Below are 17,046 nucleotides of genomic sequence, written 5' to 3' on the forward strand. Positions count from 1 at the left end.
CCATTACCAAATTACTGCGAGGTCTTGGCTAAATCACTTAATCTCTCTTAACCTTCAGGACCTCATTTGATTCAGTATAAGGAAACACAGGTATTTGTAAAAATTAAATAGAGTCACGGATGCAGCATTTTAGAATGTAAATTCCATCAGTATATTCTCTACAGTATCCTACATACCTAAAACTATAGTAGGAAGTGCTAAAAAATATTTTCTGAATAAATGAGTGATCCAACAAAGGAAAAATCACTACATAAAAAGCAGTAAATTCAGCAAAACTGTTGCACAGCTGATCTGAGTTGACCACTTACACAGTGCTATAAGCCTAACTAAATCTTTGTATTAAACCGTAGTACCACACCACGCAATGTATTTGAATTCTTGTTCATTTGGAACAGGTGAGAAAACAGGGATACAGACTAGTTAAGAGTCTTGACCAAGATCTCTTGGCTAACAAGTATCAAAGCTAATTTTTGAACCCAGCTTCCCTCTGGTCAAGATGCTAAGCAGACAAAGATAAATTATGTATCTGTCTCTTTCCTTAAGAAGCTTACATTTCATTGTTGATAGGTAAGCATGCATGGAAATAACAAACTGAGACCTATTGGGTTAAGAGTTATAAAAGGAAAACAGAACCAACACGGGAGGGTGAGAGTAATTCTGAATGGGTTTGTCAGGGCTGGTGTTTCTAAATCTTGGCTGCATTTTAGAATCACTGGGGCTTGGTACTACTAGTTTTAAAAATACTCCAGGTGATCCTATTGTACAGTTAAGGTTGAGAGCCACCAATCCATGCAAATCTCTTTGAGAAGTGTTTATGTTAAGCTTTAAGGGATAAAGTGGCATTATGATCTCAGAGGAATAGAGAGCTTAAAGGGCTTGCCCCAAGGCCACACAGAATAATAATGTCAAAGTTAAAATAGAACCCAGAAATCTTATGCCTAGATCTTAGGGAACATTTGTGAGATAAAGACACTACCACTGCATTAGACAGCATAAAATGTGACCAGGAAGGTAGTTTCATGCCACCAGAGGAAATTGTAGAGAATACATTTGACCTGTGGAGCAGAGTTTTCACCTAGCACCATAAATTTCGGCTTGATGCACACTTGTTACCAGTAGGACTAAGAAACGGAGAGCGGAGAAGAATCTATTTAACGCTGCCTCTCCTCACATCGCTCATCATCAGCTTCTGATGTGAAAACACAAAGCTTTGCTTAGTCCATATCTATAGATCCTAAATGTAAGAAGACAAGCTGCTGCCGCTGAGGCGTTGCCTCGCATGATGGATGAAGCCAACTATTGCAACTGCTGAAAAATCTCCCAATCTCGCAGTCATAAAACTAAAAGGCAGAGAAGAAGGGGGCCATCTGCTTCATGCTGGCTACAGATTTAGCTCCGCTTGGATGGAATGAAGAACCCCTCCACTCCTTTAGAAAACAACAACAACCAACAACTTCTTGTTCATTTTTGGAGGAATTGCCTCCTCTAGGTATGGAATGTTTTAAACACAGTTGTATGTCTGAAATTAGGAAAGGGTAAGAAAGCCACACGGTGCCTTCTTTTTGGCCCCAGTTCTCTTTTAATGACTGGCTTTAGGGAAAGTCCAGTCCACTTTTCTAGACTGGGAGAATATATGGCACATACTTTTCTACTATTCTTTGATTGATTGATTTGAGACAAGATTTTGCTCTATTGCCCGGGCTGGATTACAGTGGCATGATCATAGCTTACTGCAGCCTCAACCTCCCCAGGATCCTCCAACCTTAGCCTCTTGAATAGTTGGGACAACAGCACACAGCACCATGCCTGGCTAACTTATTTTTTTAAAAAATTGTAATAGAGATGAGGTCTGACTATGTTGCCCAGGCTGGTCTTGAATTCCTGGCCTCAAGCGATCCTCCTGCCTCAGCCTCCCAAAGTGCTAGGATTACAGGTGGAAGCCACTGTAACCCTAGCACTTTGGGAGGCTGAGGAGGGAGGAGGATGAGGCTGAGGCACGGCCAGCTTATTCTTAGATTTTTAACAAATGATAGTTTCAACTCTTATGGCTACTGGTACCTTTTAATACTATTTTTATTCTGGAGGAGACATTCATTATCAATGTTCTGGGGTTTACACTGGTATAATATATAATGGGATCTTAACTGATATTAAAGAACAAGAGTTTTCAAACTGGGTTTCTGCAGAGCACTGCAGTGCTTTCAAATCCTCCATTAGGGGGCATAAGGGAGACAGAGAAGCTGGTGCTGAACCTGGGCTCACTGCTCTCCCTCCACACCCCTTGCCCCAAAACAGAGTGTCTCCATCTTTATCTGTTTATCTACTGGGGTTCTGTACAAGATTGTTTTTGAGAAAACTACTCTGGTTACTAAAAAATACTAATTGGGAAAAATCAAATTATAAACCATGTGTATAGTACAATCTCATTTTTCAAAATAGGTACACATACATGTGCATTTATAACACACAGAAAAAGGGGCACTAGAAATATGTGCACCAAATGATCTCTTCCTGATGTGATTATAATGATTCATATTTTTGCTGTTTTGCACATTTGTATTTTGTAAGTTCTCTGTCATGGGTCTTTGTAAGAAAAAGAAAATCATGTGTATCAGTAAAAGTCATGTTTTCAACAAATGTGGACCTTTGAGAACTCCTCAGTGAAGTAAAGGTGGGGTGCTGTTCAGACCCCATACAACATGAAGAGGTGCTCTTCTAGACATGTCAGTTGAGGATAATACCCTACTTCAGGCCTGGAAGCACCTGCTTTGGGGCACCTCCAAGCTTGCATTTCCATAAGTGGGACAAGCTGGTGGCTTTCAACTGGCCCCATCTACCATCCCTAGAATGACTGACCTTCATTTCCAACTAGATGGGGAACTCCTCACTGCTTATAGAAAATTAGAACTAGACCCTTAGTCCTCTGAGTTCCTCTAAATCAAGTGGGTACTAGCACTTCATCAGTGATAAACTGAGGCAAGAACATAGTGGTAAGGGCATCAACTTTGGATTTAGACATTTGTTAGACAGAGCCTTACCCTAACCAGCTGAACCATGGGTAAGTCACTTACTCTCTCCACACCTTATCCTTCGTCATCAGAAACATCAAGGTCATACTATTACTGTAGAGAGTTCCTGTGAGGCTTAGATACAATATTCCTACATATGTCTGCTAACATATGATGGACCTAGTCCAGGCTCACCAAGTATTCAGTAGTATAAGTATTATTATCATTATCAAATTTTATTTGCTCCTCCTTTCTGTCTGCTTTCCCTGGAGGCATCAAAATTGTATTTAATTCTAGGTCCAGCCAAGTGAAGAGGATGATCTAATGCTACAGTAGAGGGCTTACTTGGCTTTTGGGAAAACTAAGGCAAGAAACTGTAATGTTCTCCCAATTACAATTCTTACACAAATATGCACTGGTAACATTGAGTAGTATCATAATCTGGCCTGTTATCAGAGTTCAAATATGGAATTTTACTTCCATTTTCCATGGGTTTGGAAGATGGGATAATATTTAAAGGAGCAGATTCATTGTTTGGAATACAAAGTATAAGAAAACAGACTAATATAATTTAAATGGAAAATTTTCTAAATCTTTGCAAAATATAAATTCACTTTATGAAGAAACTGTCCCAGTAATAGCTTTTGAATTGGAAAAATGTAAATTAGATCACTTTTTTTAGTTTCATGCAAATAAATGAAGATGTATAAGATAAAATTACCTTTTCCCATTAAGTACTATCTCAAAATAAAAAATAAAGAACTGATATTGCAGGCTACCTTGCAGCAAATTAAAACAATCAGGGAACAACAGGGAGATTGGTGGGTTAAATCTAGAAAATTCTTGTAAAGTGCCACACTTCAGTCAAATTATCAAAAAACCTATTTTCATCCAGGTATTCATATAATCTTCAAATTCAGTTCTCTTTCACGATGTGTCTGCAAAATGATACTCAAACACATTCTTGTTATTTTTCATAATTGAGCCTGTGATTGGGTGTGCTTAGCTCTTTTATGAGAAAACACGGGGCCTTGTAAATTAAACATCAGTTCCCTTTATCATCATGTGTATACACCTTGTAATCATGAATTATGCAGGCCAGTACTGGCTGTCTTATTATGAGAGAGAGAGCAGCTACATGAACCTCAAAGAGGGGACGTGGCAAATCACAGAAGGGGCAAAAATTGAGCTGCGTAGTATTGCCAGGAAAAAGTGTCAGACATTCTCCTGTATACTGTGATGTTTCTTAAGATATACTCACAACATTTCAGGGAAACACAGCTTCCCTATTCTGAGCCCAGACTTGACAATGCCCAGCAGAACTGAAAGAGAAAGCAGAAACTGAAACTGTTTACATTAAATTATTTTTGAAAAATATTTTTGTTACTGGGGGAGTCAAACACATTAGATGACTTCATCTAAAGCTAATGCAGCTCCCTTCTCTTTTTCTCTTCATGCTTCTCCTTCCCTTACTTATCTACAACTGCATGTGTTTAGGCATATTGCCCAAGTGAGATGTATTGATCAAATGACTGAATCACTAGTTTTGTTGAGCACCCTCTGGTTAATCCAGTGTTTCCTAACCTTGGATGTGCATGTTGAAATCACTTGGGAAAAATGTTAACCCTTACTGATGCCTGGGCTTTTAGAGCCCCTGAGTGAATCCGACATGCAGCTAAGGTTGAGACTCACTGGTCTAATATGAACTTTGAAGAGAAATAAGGCATTTCTCTTGTTCTCAGGGAACTTTTTAAATTATCAAACTAATCCAGACCCAAATAAACAAAAACCTAAGCTAAAATTTCCTGGAACCATTTCTGCCTTCCTTCTATTCTAAGCCAGAAAAAGAGGCAACCAAGACAGTGTCCCTGTCCTCCAATAGCACTTGGTCTGGTGAGGACCAGGCAATAAAAATAAGATAGGGAGAAAAATACGCACTAGATGCAAAAGGACCACAAAAGGAAGGCTCCTTGGCCAGCCAGGGTGCAAGTTAAGGGAAAAGTGACCCTAAGGAGGTAATGTGAGATGGAAATTTTCAAGGTTGAGTTAAAGTTAACCCGTGTGTGTGTGTCTCTACAAAAGCATAAAGGTGAGAAAGCATGTGCATCTCTTGAGCCACAGGTTAATCAACGGGGCTGTAGTAAAAGGTGTCTTTGGAAGCTAAGTTGGAGAACGTAGATACAGGTTATTTTTAAAGTACACTGTACCATGCCTGGGAGGTGAAGCTTCATCCTGAATGCTGTGGAGAAGCTTCTGAAGAATTTTAAACCAGTAAGATTGAGCTTTGAGACCAATCCTGGAACTTTCCTTTCGCCCACCCCCCGTTGTCATCAGAAAAGTGACTGGAATCTTCTTTTGATAAAAGAAAGAATCAGGAACACATTCCTCTCTGCCAGGATGTCTATAGTAATTAATTTTTCTGGAATATAGCTCCCTCAGCCCATCTTTCTACCAATATAGATGCCTTGCTTGCTCAGCCTGAATTTATTCAATATTTTTGTAGGTAACTCTTCCTAATGAAGGGAGAGGCTTTACACCTTTTCTTAGTAACTGAAAGACATTAAAGCTCCTCTTGCAGGTAATAATAGTAATAATATGTTAATAAATATAAGTTAATATTGATAACTTCTATCACATTCTATGTGCCAAGGAATTAACATACACTTAATCCTTACACTAACTTTTGTTAAGGTGATGTTTGTATTCCCATTTTACATAAGGAAACTGAAGCTCAGTGAAGTCAAGTAACTTCCCCAAAATCGCACAGCTTGTATGTGACTGAGCTGTGATGAAAGCTCCTATCTGACTGCAAAGTTAGGGCTCTTTCATCTTACACTGCTCAGTTCCCCAACCCGCATGGAGAACACCCTTTGCTCCCACTGACCTCACAGGACGGGTTAAGTTGAGAGAACTACAGCATCAGCAATGTGCCAGGGCACTTAATAGCCCTACGAAAGTCAGTCCAAAAAAGAAAGATGGAGAAAGCATAGCCGTGGACTGGGCAACCCTTCCAGAAGCAATGGTGAATGGCCCCTGATTCATGGCTGGGGCACTCAGTGTTCCTCCCTCCCCTCTTTCTACAGCTGTTTCGTTTTGATACAGTGCTGCCCTGTGTCATGTTTCGCAATGAATTATCTGGTGACCCTGTGCCAGTATATGAAGATATTGCCAAGCAATAGATATCAACATGAGAAGGTCACAGCACATCCTATCATAGAGCAAAGAGTATGAACTGTAAGTCAATACAGATTTAAATCTCTGTTGCATCACTTACTAGCTGAGTTGACTTGGGGTAAAAGATTTACCCATTCTGATTGTTTCTTCTTCTGTAAAAATGAAGGAATATTGTAACTATAAGACATAATGCATGCAAGTCAAAGTACTGCCACACAATGAGCCCTCAACAAATATAGAATTTCCTTCTCTAATATGATTAAAGATGGATTAATTAAGCATTAGTGAAACAGCCCTCAAAATGCACATGCTGACAGAGGGAATTGGCTTTACATGAATGGGTTAGCTTTTAGGAAAACGGATGTCATTCCCTGATACAGGCAAGAAATCCATCCATACACTCTTCAAGTATGCCATCAGGAGTGAATTCTGAGATCTCTACATGTGTCCACACTGGAAAAGATGTGGCTACTTGTGGGGCACCCCCAAGATCAGCCCAGGGGCTGGTTTCATTCGGCGCATATATTACTGACCTCACTAATGAATGGGTAATGACATGATGAGGCTTGGAGATAGGTCAGAAATGCATGTCTCCTGATTTGACAGGTGGGCTACACAATTGAAAGTGTTATGGAGAGACAACACTTGATTTATAGAAGGTAACTTTAGCAGTCAAAGTCAGGAGGCAGGAGGGAATGAGTATAAGCCATATGATATTCTCAAGGTCAAAGAACTCTAAGACAGAGGTAGGAAAATCTAGCGTTGAGGTCATTTAGCTGGAGTTCTCAAAGGATTCTTACACAGTTTTTAGGGAATCTGTGAAATCCCTAAAACTGTGTGAAACAGTATGTGGGTATGTGTGGTTTTGGGGCAGAAACTCTACTTCTCTAGACTTTCAAAAGGGTTAAGAACACAGATTCCAAATTCAAATCCTGACTTTGCTAATTTCTAACTGTGTAATTGTTAGTTTGTAACCTCTCTGGAAAAAATAGTAAAACGTATTACATACGACTGTAATGATAAATGAGTTAATATTTCTAAGGCACTTAGAAAAGTACCTGAGATATAGTCAGTGTTTATTAATAATCATTATAATCTTGAATATAGAAGGAACTGCTTAGGTCCCAGATTACTGGATGCTGGACAAATCTTGCCCTAAAATTAATGAGCAAATCATTTGAGGAATCTGAGCATCAGATGTCCAATATATAAAATGAAATGCCTCCCAGCTCAAATACATTTGAACACTGCTTTGCTCCAGGCTCTGGGCAGTCCTTCTAAAGATAAAGGTGAATAAGAGAATGTTCTTTCCCTGAAGGAACTCATGGCCTGGGTCAGGCAGATAAGTGTAAAATAAACACAGATAATTATAATTAACTGGTAAGTCCAATGACAGATTTATTCAGAGGATTATGGGGATACACATGAAGATGCTTATTCAGTTGTGGGGATGATGACCTTCAACATTTGTCCAGAAAAGCTTTGCTTTAAGTTGTATTTCTAGGGGAGGAAATGGTCAGGGACTTTTTTGTTGTTGTTTTTTTGAGACAGAGTCTTGCTTGGTCACCCAGGTTGGAGTGCAGTGGCACCATCTTAGCTCACTGCAACCTCTGCCTCCTGGGTTTAAGCGATTATCCTGCCTCAGGAGAGTAGCTGGGACTACAGACGCAAGCCACCACGCCTGGCTATTTTTTGTATTTTTAGTAGAAACGGGGTTTCACCATTTGGCCAGGCTGGTCTTGAACTCCATGGTCAGGGACTTTCAAGCAGAAAGTATATGCAAAGGTCAAGAGACGTGAAACACCCCTGTAAGTGTGAAGGGCCATAGTGGATCCTTGTCACTGGAGTTCAGAATATGGGATCAGGAGTGGTGAGAAGTGAGCAGTAGGGTGAGGCTAGACCACGAAGGGCCTGAATGCCTTGGTGAGGAGCTAAGACTCACCTGTAGGGTTTACGTAGAGGAATGAATCTGGCAGAGAGTGTGCAGAATGGGTTGGCGAAGGCCAGGATGGGAGGGAAGGAAACTAATTGAGTGAGATCTGTGAAGTCGACAAATAAAGGATGGAAAACGGCAAGAACCAGGGCCAAAGCATCAACTGGATTCATGGCTCAGGGTTCACTCCAAGAAGGAAGGCAGATGCATCAAACAGTTAAGAGATAAACATGGAATGACTTGGTGATTGATTAAACATGAGATGAGAGGGAGACACATTCAAATAGAATTGCTGAGATCTCTAGCTTGGGTGACCAGATGCATGGTGATTTCACCATCTGGGAGGGAGAGCTGAAGTGTGTGTTTAGGGGATGGGCAGGGAATGATGAGCTCAGTCGGGGACATACTGAGTTGAATTAAATTGAGTAAGACATATTGAGTGAATCCAGAATAGGTCTCTAACAAAGATTAAATTTGATAATGTTCACGGACTGCTTCATAAACTACAAAAAAGCTAATTATCTTCATTATTATTGCCATTAGCTTACAGTATGGGCCTCACAAGTTCTTATTTAACCTCTCTCACCCTTAAATTTTCCATCCACTTCAATGGGGATAATAATCACTTTCCAATTCTAATTCATAAGTATGCATGGATATAAAATGAAATTGTCTATGAAACATCACATTCTTTCTGGGAAAGATATACAAATCCGACATCATACTATTAAACGGCATTAAATTCAAAGAGATGAGACAGTTTACAACAATGATTTACACAATGTTTAATAATGAGAAGACAGTTATAGCTCTGAAATACATGGTTTAACACAACAACCAGATCACCATGATACTTTCAATCATATAAATGAAAACTTAGTTTTTTGAACTGACATATGTCTATTTTTGAGGACTCTTTTCCAGAAGACAAAATGTTGTGTATATTTTTGTATGTGTATACTTTTTTATATATGTATATGTAAAAAAGTGTGTGTGTTTGTGCTTAAAATTGTGCAAACTTTCATATGTACAGATGGGAAATAAACAATTTAGTCAAAAGCCTGAGTCCCTGGAGTCGGTTGCTATAATAAAGCTGAGGCAGTAATACTTTTTATAAAATGTTTTCAGACTTTAATATAAACCCTTGATATCCTGGAGCAGCAGAACTGTGTCATAGGAAATAATCAAAAATCATAATTAAGCACTGACAATTATTCAAAGTATTTGGAGAAATCCATTTGGGTCCCAAATGATACAGATTCTTGTTTGCATATCTATTTTTTTGAATTACTGCTAATCTCTTGTGATATACCGATTAGGAAATCACAATAGAAACAGTTAGTTGGAATCCTGTCTTGTCGTACTAATAATCTTGGTGCCTCCAAAAATCAGACAGTTCTTGTATTCATTCATCTAAAAGTCCATTTTTGTTAGAGCAAATGGGACCTCATTTACTCCACTCCCCATTTCCAGGCAGAGATTCCTAAATTTCTCCCTGTAACACGTTTTATTCTTTAACAGTCCTCATCATTGGCAAATATGTCCTCTGAGTCTCATCTAAATCCATTGTTAGACACCAATCAGAGCTAGAAATGTTGAGAGAAAAATTACTGACTAGTAAGTAAGAGAAGAAAACTCTTTAGTCTAAAACAAACAAAAGAAGTCCACTAGGTCAGATTCTCACTGTATATTCCTCACAGTGATATGTGCAGAGGACATGTGCACATTCACACAGTGCATGCGTATTTTCCCCTTAGAGAGGGAAAAATTCTTTACTATCAGGTACTTATTTTGGCACTTGGGTCTGCAAAATACAAAGTATTTCATAGTAAAGCTGGGCATCATGGCTCATGCCTGTAATCCCAGCACTTTGGGAGGCTAAGGTGGGTGGATCATTTGAGGCCAGGAGTTCAAGACCAGTCTAGGCAACATGGCAAAACCTTATCTCTACAAAAAAATACAAAAATTAGCTGGGCGTGGTGGCATGTGCCTGTAGTCCCAGACGCTCAGGAGGGTGAGGCAGGAAGAGGTCGAGGCTGCAGCGAGCCCTGATGGCACCACTGCACTTCAGCCTGGGTGACAAAGTGAGAACCTGTCTCAAAAATATATATTTCATATCAAGAGGGAATAAGATGGAAAATCCTATGGCCACATGACATCCCCTTGTAATACTGGTACCTCCCTAAGAAGGCACCTTGGAACTATGTCTGCCAACTACAATTCTGTTTGCCAAATTTGTCAATATATTATTTCCCTCTGGCTTATGGTTCTCTCTCGCTAAAAAATGAGGGTTAAAAAGAAGATTTTCTTCAAGTGAAAGCTATTGTTCACATACTGAAAATGTTTCCATGACAGTTCTATTTGTGGATCTTAGACACGAATGTAGATTTAGCCACATACATCCTCAAACTAAAACTAAACATTAAAAATTATTGAAACCACATCTAAGCAGCAAATAATTCTATTTGAAATAAACCAAGGTATTTGGGAAGTTTTATACAGAAGACAAATCTACATGGACCTCATTCATTATGGGTCAAGAGGGACCTCATTCATATTATATGAATATCATATTCATATAATATGAATATGATATTCATATTCTTTGAATATCATAAGAAAATGATGTTTTCTTATGTATTCAAATGGATACATGTTCTTGCTCATGTATCCATTTGGCAAGAACAAGAACACTAACAACAGTTACCAGTGCCAATGCTTTACGTATATTATCTCATCTAATTTTCAGAAGAACCCAGTGAGGTAGGTGCTATCATCCCTGTTTTTCAGATGAGGAAACTTAGGTAAAGGGAAGTTAAGTAACTCATCCAAAGTCACATAGATGATAAATGGTAGGGATAGGATTGGAATTCAGGTTGTCAAGTTCCAGAATCTGTACCCCTAACCATTATGGAGTGAGGATTTTCTTCAGTAATCTGTCCAATATGCAGCCAATCAAGATAATCTTGTTTTCAATTTCACAGCAAGACTATGTGTTTAATTTTCTTCATGATTGCCTCAATTATCCATTTAATCATCATATTAACAATAACGATAATCAAAGTGTTTTTATTGCATGTCAGTGATGTGCCTTGCACTATAATAGGCACATTGCCTTGATCATCTCATTTAGCTGAATCCTTTAAAAATTCCATGAAGGCAGAAATTTGCAGAGAGAAGAATTGAGGCAGAGAGGAAGTTTTATTGTCTTTCCTAAAGTCAAATACAAGGTGATAGAGAGCCAGAATCCGGGCTTTATGACCCATGCCCTCTGATTAGAATGCACTGCCCCTATCTCACTCTCTAGACATGCTGAATGATGCTTCAAATTATGATAAAATTTTATAATCATTTTCATGATATATATGATTAATGGTACTTATGCAAACATATCTGTACTGCGTAACCAAGGTTTTCCCTGAAGGTTCACAGACCTAACCCTGAACATAATTGAGAGTTCATTTCCTTTCTAGTCTCTGGAAAGCATGGTATTTTGTAAAGCATATAACAAATGTGTTTAAAATAAAAATGATGATTCATTATCAAATTTAGTGGCACTATCAAGCTCTGGTATAATTTTTTTTCATGTATGTTTAACTGGATAATTAACTTCCAATTTTTTTCCTGACCTGTGAAAACATTAACAGGTGATTTTATGAAGAATGATCTTCCCTATGACAGAAATGATGCAGTTTAAAGTCAAAATGAAATAATCTTCCAAATACTGTAGGCAAATATTCAAACATTTCAGTGAAGGTTAATAATATTAAACAGAAACAAGATTTAATGATATTTTCTTATTCTTTGTTTATAACTAAAGCCACAAGTATTTCTGCATTATTAGTGAAGTTACTAAATATTGAAGATTCAAGGCTATGAAACAGAAATATCTGAGATTTCTATGTTAAAGACAATTATCTTGTGTGTTTTTGTAATAGAAATATAACTGAATTACAAAATACCCCCAAATAATAGTGATATATACAAGATGGCAGTTGGGGGGTGTGTGTGTGTGTGTGTGTCTATGTGTGTACACATGAAAACTAAAGCTGGAGGAAAGCAGCATAACGTTGGACTCAACCTCATCTGGGTGCCAAGTTACTTCCATTATGTTGCTCCATTTTCAAAACAAAACTCCTGCCTTATAGTACAAGACAGCCACTGAAGCTCCAGCCAGTCAGTCCTGCTTTCTAGCCAGCTAGAAGGAGGAAGGAGGCAGAGGCCACTTCCTTAAATAACATTTCCTGGAAGTCACTCAGATACTTCTGCTTTATCCCATTGACCAGAACCTAGTCCCAATGCAATATCTAACTGCAAGAGTAGGACTGAAGTTTTGCCAGCTTAAAAAAAAAAAATCAGTAAAAAGAAGAGGAAAATGAATCATTAGAAAGCAATTAAAAGACTACCAGGGCTTAAAAATGTAAAAAGATCAATACTTTTCCTTTAAAGTGAGACATTACCCTAAGGCTCTGTAGGTATCCTTACCCCAAAATCTAGTCCCTTGGCAAGTATATAAAATTTGAAACCTTAATCCAAATTGCATAATCCAGAACTAAAGATAGGCTTTTCTCTAGAGGAGTGATTATTATTGTTATGCTGTTTAAAAATGGTCTTTTGTTGAGCCTCTACCACCAATGTCTAGGAAAGGATGGTGGAAAAAGCAGAGACAAATCACAGTTGTAAGGTAAGAGCTCTTCTGGTGAAGTTTACCGGCATCAACATCTCCCATCAGCACAAACTAGTTCATTTAGTTTACAACATCGAGCTGACAAACAGCAGAAATCTTAGACTTGACTAAACTCTAAGGGAAGGGGAAATGGGAAACAGTAAAACCATCTGGTTGAGAACAAGAATTCAGGCTGGAATAAACAACCAAAGGAAAATCTGAGGTTGACACACCTACTTTTTGACATAATTGACTGTTCCCATGGCTTAGTTCACATTTTTTCATGATCAACTCACATGCACATTCTGCTGTTCTTTCTTCCTTTCCTTTTACACTTTACTGAGGAGCAAACCACCACTCCCCAACCCTCATGAATGCCTGTGAAAGCCAAGGACACACAACATCCAAGCTTGGTGAGGAAAAACAAATAATCTAAGCTTGAATGCAAATTTAAGCATAGGTATCAGGGTCTATAGTTATCATGACCTGTGAACTATTTGAAGACCAAAACTAGAGACTTAAAGATCTCAGTGCAGTAGGTTATTCAACACACTAATGCGATTGGGAAAATCGATTCTTAGTATAATGTGTAAACTAGAGAAAGCAGTCACTACTTTTTTAATGGTGAGACAAAGTGACAGGCCCATTTTCAGAGAAAGTTGTGGTCAAACTCTGGCTAAGCTAATTAGGGTTCTTGGTTCCAAACAAGAGAAACTAATTCTGGTTAATTAAACAGGAAAAGGAGCTTGTTGAAAAAATATTGGCTAGACCACAGGGTCTTCAAGAAGGCAGAAAGGTTTGGAAAGCAGCCAGGAACCAAAGCTAGGCTGCTAAGAGCCATATTGTAACTAGAAACAGTCACGGAAACTCGTCATCACAGGGTGGTACTTTTAGCTCTACCTTTAGCTCCACTGGACACAGGATGCTATCACTGTGGGTAGAATAAGTTCTAAGTGGTTCCTGCTCCTTTGTTTCAACTATTCCACACTTTTCATCTCAGAAGGACATATCTGTCAGGTTGGCCAATTTTAGGTCAGATTTTCAGGCTCTGTCAGAGTCTGAGAGAACAAGAACTTGGCTTCTTGAGCTTCTGTATTGGAAGACCGAGCTGCATATCCCAAGGCTCACATCATCACGATTTTCCCCAGATAGAAGTGTTAAGGTGTTGAACAGCCAAAAATGGAGCCCTTCACATAGAATCTACCACTTACCAGATGTGTGATTTGAACAAGTTACTTTAACTCTGTGTCTCAGTTCCACTACCTCTAAAAAGGGGATAATACATCTCTAATTAGGTCATTTTGAAGATGAAATAAGATTATATAAATAAAGTTATGAGGCCCACAGCAAGTATTCAATATATTGGCCTAAAGTGCAGTTGTGAAGAAAGAGCCTTTATCATAATTATAGAGGGGATTTGGAGGATTTGGATTAAATTCCAAATCTCATTTATTCTCTGTTGCCCTGAAGGTTTTGGCATGTGATTTGTTGATATGTCCCTTAAATTTCTTTTAATCTACCAATTTATCTTTCTGTTCCCCTCCCACCTCCCACTATCATCTATCTCTTCCTGTGATATTGTTATTGTTGAAGAAACCTGGTATTTTATTTTGAACAATTTCCGATAGCCAAGATTTTATTGATTTCTTCCCCATTTGACATGTGGCATGCTTCTCTCCCTGTATTTCCTGTGCTTTGATAGTTATATCTAGATGAGTGATATGGTTTCACTCTGTGTCCCCACCTAAATCTGATGTTGACTTGTAATCCCTAATGTTGAAGGAGGAACCTGGTGGGAGGTGATTGGTTTAGGGGGGTAGATTTCCCCCTTCATGTTCTCATGATAGTGAGTTCTCACAAGATCTGGCCGTTTCAAAGTGTATATCATTTCGCCCTTTGCTCTCTCTCTCTCTCTCTCTCTCTCTCTCTCTCCTGCCACCATGTGAAGACATTTTTGCTTCCCATTCTCCCTTCTACCATGATTGTAAGTTTCCTGCAGCCTCCCCAGCCTTGCCTCCTGTACAACCCGTGGAACTGTGAGTCACTTCAGCCTCTTTTAAAAATAAATTACCCAGTCTCAGGTAGTTATTTATAGCAGTGTGAGAACGGACTAATACAGTAAGTGATCAGATTCAGGTTCAATTTTCTGGGAAGACTACTCCATAAGCAATGTGTTGTGCTTCCATGTGTAATGTATAAATGTATAATGTTTAGTTATTTCTCTTTTTAGGATGTCACTGATTATAATCATTGCCTAGACCTATTCGTTCTTTAGGGCTTGCAAATGGTAATATTCCAATTCTATCATTCCTTCTTCATGTGTTACTTGAAGTGCTCTTACAAGGAGAAACTTCTCCTTATCTGGTTGGTCTGAAGTACAGTCATGAGGAAATTCATGATAAATGCTTGATTCTTTCCCGTGATTAATCAATTTGCAAAATATGTTGGTTTTCTGTCATTCTCCAAAAGTGACCAAAGATTGGGTCTTTTTTTGTTTGTTTTTTGGTGTTTTTTTGTTTTTTGAGATGGAGTCTTGCTGTGTCACCTAGGAGTGCAGTGGCACGATCTTGGCTCATTACAACTTCCACCTCCAGAGTTAGAGCAATTCTTTTGATTCAGCCTCCAGAGTAGCTGGTATTACAGGTGACTGCCACCACGCCTCTACTAAAAATTTTTGTATTTTTAGTAGAGACAGGGTTTCGCCATGTTGGTCAGGCTATTCTCAAACTCCTGACCTCAAGTGATCCACCTGCCTCGGCCTCCCAAAGTGCTGGGATTACAGGCATGAGCCACTCGCCCGGCTGGAGGTGGGTCTTTTAGTTAGTATTAAAAACATTTGGATTTGAATATATTTGATGTGTTTTAAACCACTTTAGTCATTATCCTGACTAATGCTCAAACTGTCTGTGCCTTCTTTGGGCAGTGAGAGCCTTTTCTAGTAGCCTCTTAAGTCCTTTTGACAGGACGTTAGTAGTTTTGATAACTTTGTTAATTTTTTGACTTTTTTCTTATGAACTTGAGAGAATAAACTTTGCTTTTTGACATACCAAAATGTTCCTACCCACCACCTCCAGTTACCAAATCACATCAGCATTTTCTTTGAGATTACTTTTGCATCCGTCTCTTTTTTCATTTTCCTTTGCCCGGTGTCAAGTTCAATTCATAATGGCCCCATGATGAGACTGTTAACAGTTCCTCCTTTACTTGGTCCCCTTTTAAAATCTTTTCTCCTTACCCACACCAGAGAGACTTATCAAAAAAAGAAAAAAAAAAAAAAAAGCTGGCCCAGCTGGTCCCCAGTTTACTCTGAATTTCCTGACACCTGTCTCTACCTTCATGACTTTGTTGAAGATGATCCATAATTTCCATTTCTGAAAATTCCAGGAACATTATCAGGCCTCAGTTCAAAAGCCACCTCCCTCCAGGAGTTTTACAGGCCATGAACCATCCTTTTTTGCTTTTTTCTTCTGACATTTTTCCCTCAACACTTCATATCTGAGTTATCTATTTACATGTCTATGTAGCATTGAATGAATATCTACAAACATAAAATAACTCAGATCAGAGATATGTTACTGTTATTTCCAATATTCAATTACTCCTTTATTTTAAAAAATGTTTAAAAGATACTTGACTAATAACATTTTCTGGCACTGTTTCCCAATTCTCCAGTGAGATGTAAATGAGCTACAGCCCCTAGAAAGCCCATCTAAGCAGTGGCTCAAATGCTTTATCTTGCACTTGACATACTAATTTTGCACAAAGAAAATGAGCTGAATTCCTAAATGAACAGTAGGACAAACAGTAAAATATCACTGTGATCAATACCACTTTTATCATGTCTTTCTGGAAGCAGAAGAAAAGAAAAACAAAGAACTTCCAGAAAATAAAATATAATTCTACCAGGTCAAGTCAGAATGAGTTCTATCATATTTAATCACATTGTTTTCAGTCTTTATGGCCTATGGTCAAGAATATAGTGATATTCTTGTGAGAAACCATCTAGGGCCAGGTGTGGTGGCTCACACCTGTAATCCCAGCATTTTGGGAGGCTGAGGTGGATGGGTCACCTGAGGTCAAGAGTTCAAGACAAGCCTGGCCAATATGGTGAAACCCCTCTCTACTAAAAATACAAAGAATTACGTGGGCATGGTGGCAGGTGCCTGTAATCCCAGCTACTCGGGAGGCTGAGGCAGGGGAATCACTTGAACCTTTGAGGCGGAGGTTGCAGTGAGCCCGCATCGTGTCATTGCACTCCAGCCTGA

At 38.8% G+C, this 17,046-nt stretch overlaps 1 protein-coding gene and 1 pseudogene across 11 annotated transcripts in view; both read right to left on the reverse strand.

The window, feature by feature from the left end:
• LOC104005601 (large ribosomal subunit protein eL14-like) overlaps positions 1–8,288 on the reverse strand; it is a 62,266-nt pseudogene extending 53,978 nt beyond the window's left edge.
• CADPS (calcium dependent secretion activator) overlaps positions 1–17,046 on the reverse strand; it is a 475,079-nt gene that overhangs the window by 436,557 nt on the left and 21,476 nt on the right. The window lies entirely within an intron of this gene.

Source organism: Pan troglodytes, chromosome 2 (genome assembly GCF_028858775.2).
Source record: "Pan troglodytes isolate AG18354 chromosome 2, NHGRI_mPanTro3-v2.0_pri, whole genome shotgun sequence".
NCBI classification, from domain to species: domain Eukaryota; kingdom Metazoa; phylum Chordata; class Mammalia; order Primates; family Hominidae; genus Pan; species Pan troglodytes.